This window comes from Amblyomma mixtum, chromosome 2 (assembly GCF_055824585.1).
Source record: "Amblyomma mixtum isolate Tamu chromosome 2, ASM5582458v1, whole genome shotgun sequence".
NCBI lineage: Eukaryota > Metazoa > Arthropoda > Arachnida > Ixodida > Ixodidae > Amblyomma > Amblyomma mixtum.
Window position 1 is genome coordinate 133,600,344 of NC_143013.1, and position 22,070 is coordinate 133,622,413.

The window sequence follows — 22,070 nt, forward strand, 5'->3', positions numbered from 1 at the left end:
CTGGCTTCGAAACACGTGGCAGTGATGCCCCACGGTTACACGGTTTACACGGTAATTTACACGGTTTACATTTGCGTTTTCATGGAGCCCCTATTCTCAACAAGAGGCAGCTCGTGTGCAATTCATGTGTATGTGTTAATTGCATGTGTCGGTGTGTGTGTTCAAGACATGGGTTTCACGTGCGTCTACTCACCGCGATGAGAGTGCCAGCCAGTGTGTGTGTGTGGACATCAACCATGAAACTCATTGTATTATGCCACCATCAACCTTCATTCGCACTTTCCCTTTCCATCTTTCCCTTTCCTCGGTGTGGAGTAGCAGGCCGGGGCCATGTTACCACCAGCCGACCTCTCCTCCTATACCTCGCATTAAAACTCATTTCTCTCTCTCTCTTACACCTTCCCAACTGATCGGCGTTTCATCCTACTATTACCTTGTCGTTCTCGCTCCTCTACCTGCAGCACTACCCTGGGGCCGGCAAAATAATCCATAACCTTCAGCGCAACATTCCCTGCTCCCCCTTCATTTTCTCCTGCGCTTCTTCAGGCCCATTTCACATTCTGGTAATATTCCTTCTTCGCAGAAAAATCCACTGCCATTATATGCCGAAACACAAAGAACCGCGTCGTGTTTCTAACCTTCGTCTTGTTTCTCTTATGTGCTGCCTCACTGAGCATTTGAAACATAATTGCAGACGATTACGATAGCCGGAAATTAGAAGTTTGAGAGCAGCTCTTCACACGCCAGGTGAGCTGGTGTGTTTACGTGCGTGCGTGTGCGTGCGAGTGTATGCTGCCCACCCCCAGGGTCTTCTCAGCCTGCCAACTTCTAGCTGGTGCTTCGCCCTGCTGCTTGGACGACTGGTTACGCCGACAACGCCTACGATGACGCTGAACGCAGGAAAGGGTTCATAAGAGCTGTGCTGTGAATTGTCGCCTTAGTTTGTTTGTTGTGGCGCCATGAATCAATAAATGTCCTTCCCCCTACTTTTATCCGCTGTCGCAAACACATTTGTGGTGAATACTGTCTCCACGGGCTCTATAATAATTATGTCCTCTTCTCGTACCTATTAACACCGCTTTCTTCTTGCCTTTGATGTACACAAGCCTTTTGACCATGTCACACAAGCTCCAATCTAAAACCCTTGAACCACAGAAACTCTGGTACACCCACACCTGTACGCTCACACCCTAACTTTCTCTACAACTTTACTCTCATCTTCGCTTTAACTAACCACAGTTCCTTCCTCCGGGACTCTATCCTCTTCCGTACTCTCTTCAACCCAGCCATGGGTCGCCTCCCACCACTCTTTGAAACACTGTCCCCTACCTGTTGCAGCCAATTTATGCTGACGCCATCATTTTCTGGATTATCACTGGCTCCTTGGTGACTGAAGACTGAGAAGTGTGAACACCTCGTAGTCTCCATTAAAAAAAGAGAAACCGATGGTGAACTCAAATCGATTTACCTGCATGGAGTTGCAATCAAAAACGCTCCCTCTCTCCGCATGCTTGGTTTAACCATTCAAAATTTCGCCATTCGCCAGTCTCTGGTTCTCGCCTCAGCGCGTATATCAATTCACCCGCCTCCATTCTAAGGTGCGCCTCCAGGCGCCATCGTGGCCTCGAGGAACCGGCTGTGTTAGTTCGATTGACGCACTCAATTATTCCCGCGTTCTTTATTAGGTTCCGTACGCTCCTCTAAATCTTTCTCAGCTAAACACGCTCCAGATCTAACTCCGTAAAGCCACATGCGTCCACTCGAGGTCGCCACTAATGCGTCCATTTGTCTTCTCTCCGCCATGACCCCTTCGCCACACCTGATTGAGAGGGCATAGTAGTAGCGCTAAAAAAAAGGACGACAGGGTAGAAGAAGACAACACAGGCGCTAGACGTCAACTGACTTTATTCTCAAGAACAACAACGAATTTATAGGCGACATTCAGGAGCATAAAAAAATCAACAATTGGATCGCATGCGTGATGGCACTTCCCGATACAAGAACCTCAAATCTTTAGTGCAAAGATAAACATTTGGTTTGCTCACGCACGTTTACCTTTCCAAGTGAATGAGAAAGGCTTCCAATACTTCCTGCTCTGATACTCGACCAGTTGCTGCTTTCCAAGGTGGTAAGCATCATCGCCTGCGTGATGGCACTTCCGCGGGAAGTGCCATCACGCATGCGATTCAATTGTTGATTTTTATGCTCCTGATTGTCGCCTATAAATTCATTCTTGTTCTCGAGAATAAAGTCAGTTGATGTCTAGCGCCTTTGTTGTCTTTCTCTACCCTGTCGTCCTTGTTTTTTTAGCGCTACTACTATGTCCTCTGAATCCAAACACCAACTAGCCAAGCTTTCTGCCTTAAATACCACACCTGAGGGGACCATCAACGTGCACCACCTTGGCAAGCAGCAACTGGTCGAGTATCCGAGCAGGGCCGAAGCAACCTATGCTCAAGGGCCGTAAGGCACCATCGTCTACACTGTACCACCTGTCCGACTACCTTGTACGGCCCTACCAACCTTTCTATTCGCCCTCACCACAGGAACATGAAGCCTGACACTATGATCAGTCGCCGGAGTACTAGGCACGATCACACAGCAAACTCATGCGACCCTCATTGAACAATACCAAAGAGCATAGTGCACCAATTGAATTCAGCTTATTTCATTTGCGTCCATGTGCGTTCACATGGAGCATCAAAATCCAGCTCGGCGTGCTTTTTGTATCCTACACTTCAAAGCAGCCGGCAACAAACAAGGCTTAAGACAAGGAAACAACACGATGTTTAATACACCTTAGGAACACACTAAAGAGGCAGGTAGTCTTTTATTATCGGAATGATTCAGAAGGCGCGCACTCTTAGAATGTCTAGATTAAATCTATGGATATTATGTCCTGCTGGTGCAAGTATGTTTTAAAACGGTGCCATACCGGGTAGGCTGGCATTGATTTCAGTGAAAGATTTTAGGGATTTCATTTGGAGTCATATCGTAGTTCGTCACATATTTACAATTCCGCCTCAACCAAAGAGGCTACAGATGGAGGTATGAAAGTAGGAAATTTTTTCAGCAGCGAAGCTTGTAAGGTGCGTGTGGGGATAGAGGCCTCATGAGGCGTGTATTGCTGGCAGTCGTGTCTACGAAGGACGGCCGTTGTCTTTTCAAGGAGCAGCATCGGTAGTCGTAGGAGTTGGCGTTCCGATGTGAAACAAACTGAGACCTTGTTTGATGCCGGTGTCGACTACGCTGATAATTCCGTTGAAAATATCCGAGATTAGGCCGGTGACTGCACCAAGCTCCGAGGCGGCTGGTTGAAGGACAACTGCGTGGAAAGCACAAAGAAGGGCAAATAAGGGTTCTGATTTCCGTTCTGTCGAAGCATTGAAGCGTCGAAGGAAAAGACACAAAATAATTTTTGTGTCGGTGTCCTTCCTGTAAAAGTAACCAGTCCAGCTCTTTACTAGGCAGTCACTTGTTGACGACGAAATCACTGCTTGCCCTCTTTACCCTCCCATTTAAATTGGACGCTTGTAAAGGCATTCCACATAGCTTTCAAACACAGAGTAAAGATCTTAGGGCTATCGGCTCAGTTGAAATATCGTAGGATCTAGGGGTAGGGTGCGAGCTAATAGAGATGCGTTTTAAAAGACGAAAGAGGACCAGAAATCGATTTATACGATCTATGCACTACTGCTGCCTTGGCAGCTTTATCTTTCCCTCATAAAAATGTTGAACCGTGCTCTGCTCCGGGACAGAGCTCAAAGGCTGGCCTGTCTAAAGCCCAAAACCATTAGCGCCAATTTTCTGAATAGCTGCGACTTCCGAAATTGGTTTGAATTCGAGAGATTGCTTTTAATTTTACCGGCAACTATAAGGACTATGAAAGACTACTTTGGGGGATGTGTCCTTGATACTGTCCCCACATACAATTCAATTATTTCTGTACAGAATGCCTGCGTTGTACTGAACAAAATTAGACAATATTTAGGCCAGTAGAGCAGATGCACTTAAAATATAGGGAAAAAAAAACTGCTTGGCTACCATGGCTTACCCGCCTGCACCCTGTTGTGGCCACAATTCTGTTTCTTAAACAATCTTTTCTCGCGTACTTGAAACCTCACTTAAAGTACGCACGCCATAAATCGATTTTTTGCAGTCTTTTCTTCTGCTACTCCTACTCTTTTTTCCGGGTGCAGCAATCGAAAGTTTTGTAGAAACATTTTCGGGACTATCAGACATGTGATGTGACAATTCTGCAAAAGCAGTTGGATTTACCTTTGATGCTAAATTTGATGGTTTAGCTCTAATGAGTGCTTTTACTCTGAACCAAGGCTTCACACACGCCTCAAAATTTTTCTGGGGGGTGAAGGTGTGCGGAGGCTGCTGGGTGGGTGGCGCTTCTAGGTGGTGAAGGTCGGGTGCGTCGACAGTGGCGGTGGATGGATGGCCAATCCTCTACCTATAGGGCGGTGGGATGCGGAGGTCGGTGGCGGGCAGTGCTCGCGAGGGGAGCTGACTTTCCAACTGCATCGTTGAATTCTATTTCGCCGTCATGTGGAACACACCTCGGACCTCCCTATAACCATGGTCCGTAGAATTTTTCAGGTGCCCTTAAGTGCACCCCCTAGTTGCGTGCCCAGATTGATAAAGGCCGTGCCCAGAATGATAAAGACCGTAGGCCGTGCCCAGATTGATAAAATAAAACAATGTTTTTGAAGGAGTAAGCTGGAGTGAATTCGAGTTCCTGATCGTCGGGGTCGGAGGGGAATGTCCGGTGAGAGAGCGCGAGGGCGGCGGCGTAAGCTGCCTCATTTTCCTCAAGGCCCATGTGAGCAGGAACCCAAACGATACGTCGGTGCGCTGGGTCCCCGGTGTAGACGCTGTTTTGGAGAATGCGGTAGGCTAGATACGGTACCCAGCCCTGCTCGACATTCCGACATGCCCCTCTCGAGTCGGAAATAATTGACGTTGAATTGGAATCAGATGCAGCCAACGCAATGGCGACCTCCTCCGCGTGTGTTATGTCACGGGATCGGAAAGCAAGGCCGTTCAATGTTTTGGATTGGTGGACGGCTGCGGCCGTTTACCATCCCCATGGTGGGGGCCGGAGGCATCCACGTAGAATACGCCGCCTTTCGATCCATAGGGGCGGGCTAGGGCTTCCGCCCGCCCCAGGCGCCGGCCATTAGGGTCCTCACGGTTCATGTTCGCGGAGAGAGGGCGCACGTGGAGGGCGCATCTCCACTGGTATGGAATACGTACGCGTTCTTCCATAAGAGTGGTGTGTTGGATGTGTAGTCGGGCAAGGAGGCGGCGACCCGACGATGTCTTCGAGAGACGTGTGTATTGGTTGGTCGAGTGGGCTTCCCGGAGCTCCCGAAATGTGTTCACCATACCGAGCCCCAGGAGGCGCTTGTCGGAGGTGTTCACGGTGAGGCCCAGAGCCCGCTTAATAATTTTGCGGGGGATGACTTCGAGTGAATCCTCGTCTTGCTTCCGTAGGTGGAGATATGGAGTCGAATATAAAATTCGACTGGATACAAATGCATGCGCCAGCCGTAAGGTGTCCTTACATCGTAACCCCCCGCGCTTGATAGAAACCCGGCAGACTAAGCGGCCCACCTGGTCCCCCACCTGATGGAGTTTGGACAGTGTTGTTTCTGACCGTCTGTCTTGATGTATAAAGAGCCCCAGTAGCCGGACTTCTATATTTTCAGGAATTGGACCTGTCTCAAGAGACAACGAAATTTTGGCTGTGCACTTTGATGAGGGGCGTATGTGCACAAATTCAGACTTTTGGGTGGAGCATTGGAGACCGCAGCGGCGAGCATAACGGCCCACTATGGCCGCCGCCTCCTGCAGGTTCGCCTCAATGTCTCCGAGGAAACCCTGTGTGGCCCACAGGGTGATGCCATCGGCGTACAGCGCATGCTGTACACCTGTGACAGCGCCCAGCTGGGCAGGTAGGCGCACCATAGCCAGACTGAATAAAAGGGGAGAGAGAGAACCGCGGCCTGTGGTGTACCCCTGGTTCCTAAATGAAAGGGGCCGTGTTCCTTATCTTAGATGCGAATGTAAGATTGTCTGTCGGTCAAAAATTGCCGAATGTATTGAACGGCGTTTCTGCCGCAGTTAGTTTGAGAGAGGTGGGTGAGAATGATCTCGTGGGTAACATTGTCGAATGCGCCCTTCAAATCCAAGGCGAGTACGACTTGTCATTGTGAGGGTATTCGGCGGGGTCGAGGACAGCCCGATTGAGTTGTAGCAGGACATCCTGTGCCGATCTGTTTTGGCGAAATCCAAACATGCGGTTTGCGAAAAGGTGTTTGGATTCTATTAATTCGGACAACGTGTTGCGTACCATCATCTCCATGAGTTTGCCCACACTGGAAGTTAGAGAGATGGGGCGGAGGTTGTCCGTGTTGATGGCCTTGCCAGCTCTAGGAATAAAGGTGACCAGGGCGGTATTCCAGTCGATGGGGAGTGGCACTTGCCCAGACCAGACTGAGTTAATGTAATTGAATAAAGACAAGTATGCCGGGTCGGGGAGGTTGGCTAAAAACTTGACTGTAATTTTGTCCCGACCCGGAGCGGTGCCACGTTTCATTTTTGCCAGGAGTTTCCGTGCGTCTTTGCGTTGGGTGAATTAAGGCGCGAAAGAGTCGCCAAGTGTTCCGGCTTGACATTTGCCGCGCAGCCGTGTTTCATCGGGCCACCCAGTTCGAGTCGGCGAGTTGGGCCGCATACTCAGCCGCTCGTTGAGTGAGTTCTGCGATGCGAACTTCAAGTTTCCGGTTGTGCTTTTGCCGGCGCCACCGACGGACGAGGCAATGCCGGGCATCCCAGGGGAGGAGCAGGTGGTTGTCCACATCAAAGACCGCCTCTGGCAGCTGAATTTGTGTTTCGGAGGAGAGAACGCTAGACACCAATTGTTCTGACCAAGACTGGTAGCCTTGTTCGTGTATGGGTGTGGCAGTGTAGTAATTTTGCCCGAACTTGGTCTAATCTGGGAGTCGGGGTGGTGTTGTTGGTCGCGCGAAAGGATGTGTCCTAACCGTAATGCTCAGGAGGCAGTGGTTGCTGCCGATGGTTTCCTCGGTGTTGACCCAGTCTGCATACTGAATGTTGCGGGTGAAGGTCAAGTCTGGACATGCATTTCTAGTCACGGAGTTGCCTATACGAGTTGGATGGACGGGGTCAGTGAGGAGACTGAGGCCCAGCGTTGACGCAAGCTCCGCCAACTTGCGTGCCCGCTTCTCTTCACGGCAGTAACCCCACATCCGAGCGGGAGCGTCGAAATTGCCCACAATCAGGATAGGGTCCCGACCTGCAACTCTCAGCGCGCGTCTAAAGAGGTCCGCGAATGATACCTTCGGCAATTTCGGATTTCAGTATACATTGAGTATGCGTAACGCTGGGTCCTGCTTGTGGAGTGAGAGGAGGGTCGAGATTACATAGGAGTATTCAAGTTGTACGTGTAAATCGACCTGGTTGGCTGTATAACTTCTATGGAAGCATAGACAAGACGAGGGGCCCTGCTCGAACGTCGTATAATTTGTTAGCGTAGCGCCTTTCCCTGGCCCTTGGAGGGCAACCACCGCTCGCAAATGCTCAAAGGTTGATAAGAAAAGCCGGAGGTCGGCCCGCTTGGAACGGGAGCGGAGCCCCCGTCAGTTCCATTAAGTAATCGTAATGGGGGAAGCCGATTTGGAATTTCTTTGTTGCAACGTGCAACCTACTCAGTCCGAGTGACCAATAACAGACAAGCATGCAGCAACAGAAAGAATGATTACGCAACCTTCTATACTGTCATACGTTTTAATGTCATCCGTAATGCAATTTAATGTCATTCACTTAGTACCAAAACTTCGTTATTCTTACATTTTACGGTCATACTTTTGTTTTCTGTAGTGGGCACTTGTGCCCACTACAGAAAGTTTTTTAGAGAGCAGTAATAGATTTAGTATCCACGAAGTATGTTGCACAGTCGTCGCCATTGCTAAGGGTGATAATACAGAATAATAGGTTCATCGCAAATAACCCCACCGAGGCCGTCCGCTCCAAAGCCGACCCAGATCATTGCAATCCTCTTTGCATATTCCCGAAAGGGCATGAGTTTAAGGTCCTGATGATGGTCCTGTGGCCCTCAACGAGCTACACCGGAGATGTCGACAAATTTTATGCTTCGGGTAAAACAAGAAACCATTTGTATAGGTCTAATAATGATTTCTTAATTCTAAAGAACCATGCTAACAACTTCATTAAATTTTTTATCTTAGTAAAGATTACTTCTGTGGATCATCTTTCTTATGCTGATGTTTGTGCCGAGAAAAAAACGCATTTTTTCCCAAAGAATTTTAGTTTCACAGAAATTTCGATCGTAAGGGGTTCTTTAACATGCAGTGTGCGATGTCAGTGTGCGTTAAAGAACCGCGGGCTGTCGAAATTTCCGGAGCCCTTCCTGAGGCGTCCCTCGTCGCCATAGTAGCTTTGGGAAGTTAAGCCCCCATAAACCAAACGAAACCAAATCAGTTTTAGAAATTTTCCCCTCACCCTAGCCGTACTTGCGGCATAAAGACAGAATATGAATGAATAAGAATGAGAAATTGAATGACCATCTTCATGGATCCGCGAGAAAAAAGCTGTCGTGACACACGGCAGTCTGTTTATGAAAAAGGCCGGTGGCGGCGGACCTGTGTTTTATTTTCCAGCGTTCTCGATCTTATAAAAAGCCTTGTTTTCAGGAGAAGTAGCGGCTCAATCCTTACAAAACTCATATATCGATACGAGTAATTAAATTTTCTCAGGCACTCCGTTGTTTTTAGGCTGCCAATCCTACAAGCACTCTCCTTTTTTATATTCGCACATATTTCGCATTATCGCCAGAAATTCGGAACTGTGGGCGCATTCTACCGGAAAATGATGGAGGCTCACAATTCTCGCCAGACAGAATTAAACAAAACAGTAGCCAGCAGAGCAGACATGAGATGGGAGAAGTTCTGTCACCATATGCAAGGCAGTGCTTTGCTCTTCGAGGCGCGAGCAGGTTTATGAAGAGAAACTTATTAATAGATGTACACACTACATGACGAGACCTGTTCGGTTTGAGGAAAGGAAACAAAAGCAATTTGGTACATTTGAACTGAATGCCAAAGCACCCGGGCGATCCTCATGGCTGAGAAAGTCTCGTCCCTGAAACCCTTACTTGAGAATCAAGCGAAAAAAAATTGTCTATGGCTCAGCTAAGGTTAAGCCTGGATATCTCGAAGCGAAAAGCTCTCGCTGCTTCTCAGCCAACTCTTCAGCTACCACTTCTGGATCGGTGCTTCTGCGCCGTCTGACTGTTGCTTCTTCTTCTCCTTCCATGGCGAGTGTCTGCGCCTGTTCTATGGGAAAACGCGCCTTATTATGGTAATGTAAAAGCTTTCAGCGCAAAACGACTAAGAAAGGACGGGGATAGAACACAGACACAAAGGAGCGCTACTCTCAACTAAATTTATTGCCAGATGAAAATGCGCCTTTATGCGCCTTATTATACCCCTCCTTTCAAATGCGCACGGCTGCGGCGAAAGGTCAAACGGTGGCGAGGAGGAGAAGCGGCGGCGCACAAGCGCAGTAGTGCGCGGCGGCGGCGAAAGGTCAGGCGACGGAGTCAGCGCGCGGCGGCGACGACGGCTGCGGCAGCAGCGGCGACCTTCATTCCGCGTGACGTCACTCGGTTTCGCGCATGCACAGCTGTGGCAAATCTGTAGTGTGGCTCACGAAAGCGCGGCGTTGACGAGCCTAGTGAGACATTCCGCTTCAAAAGGCACTGGGCCGCAGTAGAAATGAGAGAAGGAATACTCCAATATTTATTTTTTGATGGAAGATATGTCGAGAAGCAGAAAACATAATATAGGTATCTATTCAACAACATTGAATGATTTCTGAGTGTTAAAATGAACAAAGCTCTGTAAGGCAAAAGTCACGTGTTTCGACTCCAAAAGCAAGCCTCTATGTTCAAACATCCATCAATCTATCCGTCCGTCCGTCCGTCCGTCCGTCCGTCCGTCCGTCCATCCATCCATCCATCCATCCATCCATCCATCCATCCACCCATCATCCATCCATCCATCCATCCATCCATCCACCCACCCACCCACCCACGCACCCATCCATCCATCCATCCATCCATCCGTCCGTCCGTCCGTCCGTCCGTCCGTCCGTCCGTCCGTCCGTCCGTCCGTCCATCCGTCCATCCATCCATCCATCCATCCATCCATCCATCCATCCATCCATCCATCCATCCATCCATCCATCCATCCATCCATCCATCATCCGTCCGTCCATCCATCCGTCCGTCCGTCCATCCATCCGCCGACCGAGATTGTCTTCCCTATACACTAGACAAAAGGTCCCAATCATGTACGGGCTGCTCCACCTAACATAATATAGAAAACATTTAGAAACACAAGTGCGTTTCAGGTGTCTATAAATTTTATTGCGTGGCACACAACCTCGGTGCTGTTAGAAGACGGACGCTCCCTGCTGCTATCATTGTAATCGTCTTACAACATGCTTCTGCGTGCAGCTGTGCGCCATTTAAGACAGAATTCGGACTCGCGTACTAGGAGTGGAAAGCAGCTGGCGTCCACGAAGGGACGCCGAGAGGACAGCTAGGGAGAGCCTCACTTAAGCTGATCTGCTTTTGGAGTTTTAACGCTTGGCGTTCAAACTCCAAATGCAATCGATGGAACCGAAGATGGCTTCATTTAAAAGGGTAACGAGGAGACAGACCCGAGCAGCGGCGACAGCGATACCGATGTATAACCTGAAAGGTGTCACCAACTAGGCGCCGGATATGGCATAAGGGTGCGTAATACAGTTATGTACTTTCCTCGGAATATATGGGCGTTTTCGTATGCAATGTAAACAGCAATACGCCTACGTGAGAGTAAAACTGGAGTAAGCTCTGCTCTAGCGCAAAACCTTTCTGGAGCAGGCTATGATCCCAGCTTCCGAAGTAGGTTTAGGTAACTAAACATACGGAATGCTTACTTTTGGCAGCAACGGAAGTATATTCCCACTGCAGAGTAACTTGATGCAGTTAGGAATAGGAAGACGCTTTTAAATGCGGCACTCGTGGTCTCCTGGTGAGCAAACAGAGAAAACTGAAACGTCGGTAGAATCTTCGAAACTGCTAGAACTTCTCATGTTGTGAAAAAAAGAGAATTTGTTTCCGTTGCCAACTCTAATTCTTCTGTATTCTTAGCGACGACAATCTGTGTCCTGGCTTGGGTAGCATACCATGCCCCTTAATGGAGAGTGTACCAAGTGTTTCAAATTATCGAATACAGGTTTTCTTTTTCAGAGCTGTGAAATATACGTTAATGTGCAGGTGTCTGCGCGGCAAGGCGAAGATAATTGACGCGAGAAAGCGAAATGAGAAGACGATGAATTAGCCAAAAAATTAAGAAATGAACTTCTGAACTTCGGTTTTTGAGGGTCAGTTGTATTGCAAAATTGTAGGTCGTCAAAATCGAAGGCGAGCCCAGTTGTCAAAATGTGGCAATTGGCTTTGTGGCTTGCGATTCCTAACGTGAAAATGACGGTTTCGACAGCTCGTTATGTTAGCTTTCCCACGTTAGGAATGAATTGAGTACCTAGCTTTGTATTTTGATCCAGACAAACAATAATATATTTCCTGCATTTTGTGACGTGGAAGATGTTTACGCTGATCGTTTATAGAAAGCACGTGCATTGACCCCATTTGATGAATGTGAATCTTGAGGAAGCCAGATTAAGAAGTTTTCAAAACTGCCTTTTACACGTCCAGTATCTTGATCTAAAATGCTGATGCCCTAAATATTGACAATTGACTTCACCTCGGAATTACTCATTCGAGCGCACACGCGGTAATCATTGCTGTCAGCGGTGCTACGTGTTGCGGTCAAACCACAGGCATTTCGAATGTGAGAGCAGTATTGTGACGAAGGCGAAGCTGGCAGTGGCGCGGGACAGAGCGCTCGCGCTAGGCCAGCGGCCAATAAATCATCTCTTGTTCATGGTTCATCACGCCTCATTCTTCGGCTGGCCGCCACGTAACATTTTGTGAAGGTACGGGGTATTCATCGGCATCCTGGTCCTGGAGCTTCGGCGTCCTGTGTCAGCCGTGGTCGTCCGCCGTGATACCTTGGCCTGCGTCGCCCGGCTTGCCCCAGCCTCTCCGACCTTATCCGACCTCGCCTTTGCTCCCCCGCCCCGTCCTCCGCCCTGACCACCCGACACGACGAACTGGAAGCGACCCTTGACCGACTTGACTTTCCGACCCCACCGACCTAAGACGCTGCACACACATGAACACGCCGTTTTCCTGCCCCGGCCGGTCCACGCTTCTTAGAGCCTTGGCTGTCGGCTACTGGCGACCTGCGGCCCAGAAGCTTCATGGACCGGGACTCATTCTCTCATCTTTCTCATCCTGGCGGCCAGCACTGCACCATCTTCTGCATACTGTTCAACCCTCCACTCAAGACCATCGCCATTTCGCGCGTCTGTTCGTCACCGATCGGGACGATCGCTCGGTGGCCTCAGGTAGTGTGACGAAGACGAAGCTGGCAGTGGCGGGGGACGGAGCGCTCGCGCTAGGCCAGCGCCCATTAAATCCTTTCTTGTTCATGGTTCATCACGCCTCATTCTTCGGCTGGCTGTCACGTAACAGTAGGACCGCGGTCTGGGTTCAATTGGGCATCCGCCATTTATCATCATGCGTGGTAGGTGAGCCTGAAGTTGGGCGCGCTATGAAGTAAACGCCCGCCAATTTATCCCTAAAGGTAATAAAGAAGTTTTTTTATGATATCATACTGACATGACTCTGGTCCTATCTGTTCTGTTTATTTTTTACATTTCTTGCTTGGAGACTCATTCGCGCTTGCGCAAGTTTTGTACGCACCTCGATTGAAGTATACATTTTTAAGTTGGCTCTATAGTCCCACCGTGTCTTGCGACCATACAAAATGCACATTGCATCTCGCTGATCCTGATACGCATTGTAGCGTGCCCGACTTTTAATCATCTGCTTCAATGATTCACCGTGTTCCTCATCTTTCTCACCCCGTAGCGCCGTCGGGCTGACAGACATCCGTTGGGCCGAAATATACACGTCATTCTGCCCGCACCGACACGAGGAGGAAGCCTGGTTTCTTGGCTGGGGTGAAGCTGTAATAGCCTGCCAACGGCATGCGTGCCCCGGGAATAGAGAGCCGGAGAAAGACTGCGCTTGCCTACTCTCAATGTTAGCGGGTACCATGCAAGCGCTACTTCTATGCCAAAGCTGTGTTGCGAATTCTTTGTTCTTGTCCCACAGGTTTTTGTATTTGAAGCGACATGTGAACGAACCTTTTTGTATTATTTCTGGAGTATTGCTGTACAGGACAGTTGCCAATCATTGAAAAGAATGGCAGAAAATTTCTCAACAAGGCGTAAAGGTGCGATGTGCACGGCCAATTGTCGGTTCTCGCATGACGTGTGTTCCATGAACAGAATGTGCGCAATGCTTGTGAGCTGTAAAGCGTTGCCTGAAGCTAGTTCTACGGCCATAAAATCACGCTAAGAATGCTGCACCTGGTTTCAGGTGCGCTTGCGTCAATGCAAGGTGTTAAAGCACACTCCGTTCGTTCTGGCGCTGTTTGAAGTGCGCAGAAAAACTTGCCCACGCAGGCTACATGAGCGGAAATGAAAATATTTCAGCGCTGTCCTTTCACCGTAGCAACGCTCTGTGTGACGTATAGGCGCACATGTGAAATCCAGCTGCCATGAAGGCAGACTTCCATTGACTTATGATTCAAAGATGGCGTCATTACCACCACACATGGTTTCTTTCTATCATCACTTAATAATCACTACACATATTACAATGTCCTAATCATCACTTGCTCCGTGTGTACCAGTTTTATATATGCTGTGTACTGTAGCACCAAGGTCGTTAACCTCACCTACAAGTGTATACGTACCAAAAAACTTACGCAACTGCAGCAAAATTAGCGTTGGATATTGATAGAGTCGCATGTCTCTGTCTCTATCGCAGTTTTCTTTTTTATGCTTTCAAACTGAACAGCTTAACCGGACCTATTCATTCTAGAGGCCCGTGTACTGTGCGATGTCAGTGCACGTTAAAGAACCCCAGGTGGTCGAAATTTCCGGAACCCTTCCCTACGGCGTCCCTCATTGTCTGAGCCGCTTTGGGAGGTTAAACCCTAATAAAGCAAACCAAACCGTTTGCTCCGAATCCTTTTCTGTCCAGTGCGCCACGCAACGCTATCCCAGAAGTCACGTTTGTGTTCAGATAACAAGGCCGAAACGGCCCTCCTTTCCACATTCCTCCTGTTACTCGAACGCGACTTGCGTAGGCCCAAATGAAAAATTCCTTTCCACCTGAAAACGCCGTTATCATGTTCTCAATGCCGAACTGCATGTAGCACTCTGTGCCAGGTCGCTGAACCTAATATAAATCCTCAAATGTACTATCATTCCTTCATTATTCAGTAAGGGGGTTATGAGTATCTTCGTAAGCTTAACTCACCCTAAGTTATTTGTTCGGGCTAGTCGGTACATTGTTAAAACTGAAGGCACCGCGCACGAAAGACAGCACTAAGGCAGGGACAAACACAGCGGTGTGTTTGTCCCTACCTTAGTCCTGTCTTTCGTGCGCTGTGCCTTCAGTTTTAACTCACTCAGTCCGGTGCCGCCCGCGGCCATCTCATCCCAGAAACTTCTTAACCTCATCTGCCCTCCTAATTTTCTGCCACTCCCCGCTCCGCTTCCCTTCTCTTAAAATCCACTCCGTTAGATCATCGGTTATCTTGTTTCGCATTATATTGATACAGCTTAGAAGTGGACGAAGAAGAAGTGCTCCGCCATCTCGCTTGTGACGAGGAAGAAGAAGTGCTTCGCCTGCTTGCTGCTGACCGCTCGGCAGACTGGAACAGTTCTTGTGTTGTAACGGTGTGCCGTGTAATATTCGTGACAAATCTGGTGGAGGTGCTGGGTACGCTTCCAGACCCGCGTAGGCTACCGAGCAATACGGATCTCACGCCAGTTCACCAGCGCCGCGGCCGCCGCCTCCGTGGAGCGTCCCCTGAATTTGGGCTCCTTCCGGCTGCAACCAGGGCGACGCAACCCCGGTCTTCGGAGGCACCAGCTGCCATGGCAACTGAGACCACGCTCCCGGCGCACATACTCTGTCATCAGCCACGAACACCCCCGTCGTTTCATGGCGACGTGTTCGAGGACGCCGAGGATTGGCTCGGGATCTTCGAACGTGTTGCCCGTTACAACGGCTGGAGTGACAACCGTAAGCTCCACAATTTCTATTTTGCACTTGAAGACTGGGCTCAGACATGGTTCGAAAACCATGAAGCTTCGTTTACGTCCTGGGAAGCTTTCTGCCGCAATCTTAAAGCCACTTTTCCGAATGCAGACCGTCGAGAGCGAGCAGAAGCTGCGTTACACTCGCGCAACCAGCGCCACAACGAGAGTGTACGCATGTACTACGAGGACATGACCCGCCTTTTTAAGCGCGCGGATCCCAACATGACACAAGACAAGAAGCTTCGCCACCTCATGCGGGGTGTGAAGCAAGAGCTCTTCGCAGGACTCGTGCGCAGCCCACCAAGCACTGTGGCAGAGTTCTTCACCGAGGCGGCAACTATGGAGAAGACGCTGGAACAGCGAGCCCGCCAGTACAATCGCGACGTGAACACCTTCAGGCCTGATCCCATCTCCATGCCTCCCGGTATCGACGCGGCCTTTCTACGCGAGCTGGTCCGATCTGTCGTCAGAGAGGAACTGCAGGCCTTCCGTACGCCGTCCGAGACGCCATCTTTCACGCCACTGAGCGAAGTCGTCCGGGACAAGGTGCGCCTGGCAGCACAACAGCACCAGATTTCCGAGGTTCCTCGCCAGCCTGATGTAAGGCCCACGTATGCGTCCGTCCTGCGCCAGGCCTCTGGGTACGACGTCACTGCCGCGACTCCAGCAGTGCTCTCGTCGAGCTCCCCTCGTGGTGACGCTCCGCCAGCCCATCAGCGACCGCGAAAGAGTGAAGTGTGGCGTGCCCCGGATCGTCGGCCCCTCTGCTATCACTGTGGCGAGGCGGGTTACCTCTACAGGGCGTGCCCATACCGCCGCGTGGGCCTGCGTGGTTTCGCGCCGGATGACCCGTGCCCTCAGAACGGGGAACGACCGCAGGAGATAGCATTACATCTGTCGTCGCGCCAGAACCACATCACGTCAGGCCACCAGGAGGCTCGATCACCGTCGCCGAGATGCTACCGTTCTCCAAGCCCCCGTCAAGCCGCAGGCTACTCCGGACGCCGTTCTCCCAGTCCACGCTGGGAAAACTGATTCCAGCGGCCTCTGGAAGCAAGGCCGCTGATGCCGGGACTTGTGAAGATCCTCCTGCGCCACTACCACGCGACGATGTTTCTCCGGGAGCGAGTAGCGACAGCATCCGACGCGCTACCTCCAATTTGTGCGTCAAAATTGACGGAATCGACGTGACCGCTTTGCTGGATACTGGTGCCGACTATTCTGTCATGTGCCTGGCCCTTGCCTTACAACTGAAGAAAGTATTGACGGGGTGGTCGGGGCCTAGCATTCGCACTGCTGGGGGCCTCCTGATTATCCCCGCCGGCAGGTGCACAGCTCGTGTCGATATCCGTGGTTTTGTGTACGTCGGCGAATTTGTAGTCCTCCGTGAGTGTTCGAGGGACTTGATCCTCGGTCTCGACTTTCTCCACACGAACGGTGCTGTCATTGACCTGCACGAAGCACGGGTCACGTTCTCGACTAAACGGGCCGTGGCGCGCACTGACACAGACGACTCACGCTTCACTGCTGTGCGACTTGTTGACGACGACGTAATGGTGCCACCCCGGTCCAGTGCGCTAGTTCTCGTAAGGAACGATTTATTCCACGACTACGAAGGTGTCGCTGATAGCCACGTACCCCTGCTGCTCGAGAAGGGAGTAGCCGTCGCTCGCTGGCTCGTCCAACTACAAGACGGTTGTGCTAGTGTGCTCCTTACAAATTTTGCCAGCGAGTTGCAGCACCTCGCCAAGGGAACGGCTGTCGCCTTCCTGCATGACTTCGCCGTGGTGCCTCAAGTGTGCGCCCTGGAGACAAGCCCTCAAGACCAGGCTCCACCATGTCCTGTCCTTCCGTCCGTCAGAATCAATCCGGATTTGGCGCCTGAGCAGAAGGCTCTCCTCTCGTCGCTTATAACCGACTTCGCGGATTGTTTTGCCACAAGCTCCAGGGTCGGTCGTACGCCTGTCGCAAAGCATCGCATCATCACCGACGAGACTACACCACCCGTATGCCAGCGCCCATACCGCGTTTCTTCGACGGAACGCGAAGCCATTAAAAGGCAAGTGGACGAAATGCTCGCCGACGATGTCATTCAACCGTCGACAAGCCCATGGGCATCACCGGTGGTCCTCGTGAAAAATAAAGACAACACCTTGAGATTTTGTGTCGATTACCGCAAACTGAACAACGTGACCAAAAAGGACGTTTACCCGCTCCCCAGGATTGATGATGCACTCGACAGACTACGTGATGCCAGGTTCTTTTCCTCCTTAGATCTCAAAAGCGGCTACTGGCAGATAGAGGTGGGCGAGCGAGACCGCGAGAAAACTGCTTTTGTGACGCCTGATGGTCTATACGAATTTAAGGTGCTCCCGTTTGGACTGTGCTCAGCGCCGGCACTTTCCAGCGCATGATGGACACTGTCTTATCTGGGCTCAAGTGGCAGACGTGCCTCGTATACCTGGACGATGTCGTCATTTTATCGCCCACCTTCGAGCAGCACTTGGAGCGGCTGCGCACAGTGCTCCGGGCGCTCCAATGTGCGCAACTTACGATCAAGCCTGAGAAATGCTATTTCGGTTTTGAGGAGCTTCGTTTCCTCGGCCATGTTGTCAGCGCGCGCGGTGTTCTTCCAGATCCCGACAAGACCGCTGCTCTCTCCAGTTTCCCGCGTCCCACTGACAAAAAGACTCTTCGACGTTTTTTGGGACTGTGCTCTTACTATCGACGATTCGTCCAAGATTTCTACAGAATAGCTGAACCCTTAACAGCACTGACCAGAGACGACACACCCTTCTTGTGGGGAAGCGACCAAGAGGATGCTTTCGTGGAGCTCCGCCACCGCCTGCAACGTCCACCGATACTCGCCCATTTCGATGACGCCGCAGCAACCGACATACACACTGATGCTAGCAACGTGGGCCTTGGGGCGGTCCTGGTACAGTGGCAGGATGGCGCCGAACGAGTCATCGCTTACGCAAGCCGTACACTTTCGCGCTCGGAATGCAAGTATTCAACGACTGAGAAAGAATGTCTTGCGGTAGTCTGGGCCATCAGTAAGTTCCGCCCATACCTATACGGAAGACCCTTTCGCGTTGTCAGCGATCACCACTCGTTATGCTGGCTGGCCAGCCTAAAAGATCCATCTGGGCGGTTGGCGAGGTGGAGCCTCCGTTTGGAGGAGTACGACGTAATGGTCGTGTACAAGTCGGGGCGGAAGCACCAAGACGCGGATTGTTTATCACGCGCTCAGCCTCCAGTGGACCTGGCTTCCCCGGAAATCACTGAAGACTTCTCTTTCCCTGGTGCTGTTAGCGCAACCGATATGGCGCAGCTTCAAAGGGAGGACCCAGAGTTAGCGCCGCTCATCGCGTACCTGGAAGGCTGCGATAGTCCCCGCGTTCCTCGTGTTTTTCTTCGTGGGCTCAAATCTTTCACTCTGCAGAACGGCGTCCTCTACAAGCGCAACTTTGAGAGCAACACCGCACCATTTCTGCTCGTAGTCCTGTCCCAGTTGCGACCTGATATCTTGAGCGCTTGCCACGACGAACCATCTGCCGGCCACCTAGGGGTCAGTCGTACTTTAGCGAGGATTCGGCAGAGGTACTACTGGCCCAGATTACTTCCATCAGTGCGTACATACGTCAAAACCTGTCGCGACTGCCAGCGCCGTAAGTCTCGTCCCTTCAAACCCGCAGGATTTCTTCATCCCATAGCGCCTCCGAAGACGCCTTTCCAACTAGTGGGAATGGACCTGCTCGGCCCTTTCCCGAAGTCATCCACTGGAAAACGTTGGATTGCTGGCGCGACGGATTATTTGACGCGGTACGCTGAGACAACGGTGCTTGCAAACGGAACTGCTGTCGAAGTAGCTACGTTTTTTGTACACAACATCGTGCTGCGTCATGGGGCTCCGGCGGTTATCATTACTGACCGTGGAGCTGCATTCACGGCCTGCTTGACTCAGCCAGTCCTAGATCTGACACACACCAGCCATAGGCGTACAACAGCGTACCACCCACAGACAAATGGTTTGGTGCAGCGCCTTAACAGAACCCTGGCCGACATGCTCTCCATGTATGTGGATGTGGAGCATAAAACGTGGGACCAAATTCTCCCATACGTAACCTTCCCTTACAATACGGCCCTGCAGGAGACAACGCGGCTCACGCCCTTCCAGCTTGTCTTCGGTCGTCCAGCTATTACTTCTTTGGTTGCCATGTTGCCCGTCGACCCTCAGTGTGACCTAGGGCCAGATCTTGACGTCGCCACTTTCGTTCAGCGGGCTGAAGAAGCACGTCAACTGGCCAGGCAGCGAATACACCGTCAACAGCACGTCGACGCTGACCGCTACAATCTCGGACGGCGATTTGTTACGTACGAACCAGGCGACCATGTGTGGGTTTGGACACCACTTCGTCGCCGTGGGTTGTCCGAAAAATTACTGCGCCGATACTTCGGACCTTACCGAATTCTCCGCCGCATTAGCGACGTGACGTACGAAGTTTCACCGACAACCCCAGGCCGCCCATCGCGCAGACCACCGCATCCGGATGTTGTGCACGTCGTTCGTATGAAGCCGTACCATGACCGTCCTGCTGATTGTACTTGACGCTGAGTGCCACCGGTTCTGTGTCGTGGTAGCTGTGTTTAACTTTCCGTGTCCAACCCATTTTCCCCTCTATGAAAGCGGCCCGCATCGAGGCGATGCTGCAGAGGAGGGAGCAATGATACAGCTTAGAAGTGGACGAAGAAGAAGTGCTCCGCCATCTCGCTTGTGACGAGGAAGAAGAAGTGCTTCGCCTGCTTGCTGGTGACCGCTCGGCAGACTGGAACAGTTCTTGTGTTGTAACGGTGTGCCGTGTAATATTCGTGACAATATGTCCTGTCCAGGCCCATTTCGTCCTGATTTCGACTAAGACGTCATGAACCCGCGTTTGTTACCTTACCCACTATGCCATTTTCCTGTCCCTTAGCGTTAAAGCTATGATATTTCTTTCCATAACTCGCTGCGTTCTATAGAAATTAAGTTGAATCCTTTCCATTAACTTCCACGTTTCTGCCCTATAGGCGAGTACTGGTAAGATACAGCTGTTATATGCTTTCTCTAGAGGGTAGTAGTAAACCGCCATTCATGATCTGAGAGAACCGGCGAAATGTGCTCCACTTCATTCAGATTCTTCTAGATATTTTGGTTATTTAAGGTGTATTCGGCTACCATCTATAATAATAATAATAATAAATTCTTTATTTCACTCATGAAGTGAGGGAGTGCGGGAAAAAAAGCTGAAAATTCAGCTTGACTAGTTCCCAGCTCCCCAGAGTACAAAAAATTCAAGAAAAAAAAAACTTCCACCAAAGCTTCACCGCTTATTTTGACCTGTTTTCCTCTTCCAAGAAAACTTACCATTAATTTAGATTTTATTTTCATATTATTCGTCAGACCGGTCGTGTATCCGATCCTGACACCCTTCCTTATTTGGATTTTTGTACTCGCCGTTGAGCGCCATGGCTGCTGCGCTGTCCCTATAGATATTTGTGAGTGCGTTTGTACTACGTATGTCTCCTCTACACCTTGATTCCACAATGTTTGCACAACTGGTGTGTTTCGAAAATGTCGCACGCGTTCTTCTGTTCTACTACGAAGGCTTTTTGGGGATTGCTTACACCCTGCATATTTCTTTACCGCCTGACTGATGGTGCGAATGTGGCCTGTTGTCGAGTGCCCTTTCTGAAACTTTCGCTGGTCGTTTGGTTGTTCGGCCTGAGGTTACCCTAATTTTATAGGCGATTACATCTGTAAGAGCCTTGTAAGTAACTGACAACGCGCTGATTCTAATTTTTCGTCCTTGACGTCCACTATCCCCTGGATGAATGTAATATTAGCGTAATTTTAAGCTTCGGGTAAACTTGAAGGCGTAAGGCATTGCTTGCACAGGGTAAGAAGTTTTTCTGGCACAATCTTGAAGAGCACAGCCCGCAAGTTTGTACGCTAAGGAAATACAGAACTAAATTTTTGTTCATCTTTATTCCTACTGCCCGACACCAGACAAACCGAAGCACGAGAAAGGGAGTGTAAGAAATTGTAACTCAGAGACAAGCGAAATACAAGTGTGGTATTACCCACGTGTTGAGAATAAGTAAAAAGAAAAATGAAGCCAAACTCATGTGCAGGTTTTCCCGTTGCATTCAACTTCCTAACCAGTGCACGATAAAGAGCCCCCAGTGGTCGAAATTTCCGGAGCCCTTCAGTACGGCGTCCCTCATAGCCTGAGTCGTTTTGGGACGTTAAACCCGATAAACCAAACCAATCAACTTCCTAACTTCCTTAAATTTCCCCATTAGCGGCAGTGCTGTTAAAAAGAACTAGGATGCTCCGATTTGATCAGAAGGCAACGTTAAGAACCTACACAATCCCTGCTAGAACAGAATACACGTGGAGAAATGACGCGCCCCGTATGATGGGTTGTCAACACTCATGTGCTCTTACCTGATAAAAGCATGCATAGAAGGCAGAGTCGAACACTCCAGGAAGGCATCTCTTGAAGTTGTATGAGCGAATTAGAGCCCAAAGTATTACTCAGCTCTCGCCGAAGGCTTTTCCACGAGCAGTCCCAGAGGCCTATTAGCCAGGCGCCGATTTCGTCGAGCGCTATGGCAGGTTGCGACTTCAACGCTGAATGATCGCCGGTGAACGAAACATATGCCGATGACTAACTCTC

The 22,070-nt window shown here is 50.3% G+C and overlaps 1 long non-coding RNA gene across 1 annotated transcript; it reads right to left on the reverse strand.

The window, feature by feature from the left end:
* Positions 1 to 2,770: 2,770 nt before the first annotated feature.
* Positions 2,771 to 22,070, reverse strand: LOC149360952 (uncharacterized). Its single transcript, XR_016288358.1, has 2 exons — positions 21,839 to 22,070; positions 2,771 to 3,325 (listed from the first exon to the last, which is right to left on the reverse strand). It is a non-coding gene; the product is annotated as an uncharacterized LOC149360952 (long non-coding RNA).